At 40.2% G+C, this 1,858-nt stretch overlaps 1 pseudogene; it reads right to left on the bottom strand.

Moving 5' to 3' along the window:
- LOC119852387 lies at window positions 1-143 on the bottom strand (annotated as a pseudogene).
- Between the last annotated feature and the right edge of the window lie 1,715 nt (window positions 144-1,858).

Genomic DNA, 1,858 nt, shown 5'->3' with positions numbered 1-1,858 from the left:
ATAGGGACGTGCTGCATTTTTTCAAAAATGGCAGCAAGAGAATCCATCTTCAGAGCAGGTGTTTCAAGTGTTCATCAAAAGAGAATAAACTGATAAGAACAGATAGTACACTTGATCTTAGCTCATAGAGCCGAGAAATCTAATTACAGACTGCACCACCAGTTTGGAGTGTCTTCCCTGTTTTTGATAGTCTGCCCTGAGGTAGGCACTCATGGTTGTGAACCACTCCAGACAGAGTGACAACTACAATATCTTCTTACTGAATGTTTCATGTGAGTATCAGTCAGGAATCAAGTTTGAGGGAAATACCTTTTTCAAACCATGACGCCACGTTACAACAGAAAAAAGGCCCAGGATTTCATTCCATTGAGCATAAAGAAAGAGAGGGTAATCATAATCCCCAGTTTGGGAACCCAACTTCAATATCAAGCCCCATGCAAAACTGCAGAATGTTTTTACCAAAGTAATCAGCAATAGTTTTGACATTTAAACAGTCATTATTGGGTATTGGGGTCAACACATTTAGGTCAATAGGGGCAGTTTCTCTATACTTGCCATAGGACAGCATTGCTTCAGTTCTTGTTCTGAATATCAGCAATGCAATCTAAAAGACTTGAAACTTTTTTTTTTAATGAAAACCTACATTTTTTCAGCAGCTGATGTGGCTGCTAGAGAAGCACTAAGCATGGCATGCCACAGCATCTGAGCCCAGTCTGCTCCTCAGTGTCAGAGAAGCCATTCCTGAGAGAAAAGCTGAATATGAACATGCACATAATTTGCTCTTTGTTCCACTCTCCTCACCCCCACCCCATAAAGTGCTTAACAGTAATTTGAATTCCAGAAGAGAAATCTCCCCTCTAGAAACTACTGGGTCCAGACTGCTGTTTTTTTTCTCATGAACCATTAAACCCTTTCACTGAACCACTTTGACTCTGCTATGGTGCTCTAATTGCAAAAATTACTGATAAATACTGTATTACTTAATGATAAATTAGCAGCATTTGGCACTGGCAGTACACTATGTACGACGCTAAAACAGCATTTAGATAAGCATAGAAAAATGTGTTCTACACACTGCAGTAGAAATTAGAGACACAATTAATAGATGCTGGCAGCATTGCACATTGGCAACAGTGCTATTCCAGGCATTGCTCAGGAACTGCTAATAGATGCGGAAGCATTTTTTCCCCCATGTACTAAGAGAGAAGTTTTACTACAAACCAACATTTTAATCAGACACACACACCAATGCCATAGTACATCTGCAATTTTTTAGTAGTAAGCATACATAGCAGGGGGTTTGGTTACCTTCATTTTGCTGGGATAAGAGTGGCAAAGTTGACCAATTTTTGGCCCACTTAAAAGGTTACTAGGCCTAAGACTGTAACAGCTTTCTAAATATCTAATTAGTAGTTTACACGTCTCCAAAATCAAAGGAACAATAAGGACTGGCCTTAGACCAAATGGTGTCCCAGGTGAGGAGCATCTTTGTCACCCCCAGTCTCCATTTGTTAAACTTTTGAATACCTTATTTTTTTATTGCATTTGTAGCCCATTTCTCAACTTTGATACACAATTTGCATGCATCATTTATCCCTGTCATACAAGACGATACATTTCCCTTTTTTCACTAACAACCAGACCAGCACCCCAAGCCTGGCACCCCCCAAGCCTGGCACCCCAGGAAGTCACTTGGGTCACCTGCCCCTAAATCTGGCCCTGGGACGTTTAGCAAAATAGGGCAACATTGGAAACATTTAATTGAAAGCATCTGCTCAGGGACAAAGGTCATTTTGGTTAGCATTATCTCAAAGAGGAGTTAACAGAAATAAAAAAGGCACAGAGAAATATAATTCTA

The sequence above is a fragment of the Dermochelys coriacea genome, chromosome 2 (assembly GCF_009764565.3).
Source record: "Dermochelys coriacea isolate rDerCor1 chromosome 2, rDerCor1.pri.v4, whole genome shotgun sequence".
NCBI lineage: Eukaryota > Metazoa > Chordata > Testudines > Dermochelyidae > Dermochelys > Dermochelys coriacea.
The sequence above is the reverse complement of the archived record's forward strand: the minus strand, read 5'-3'. Positions and strand labels throughout refer to the sequence as shown.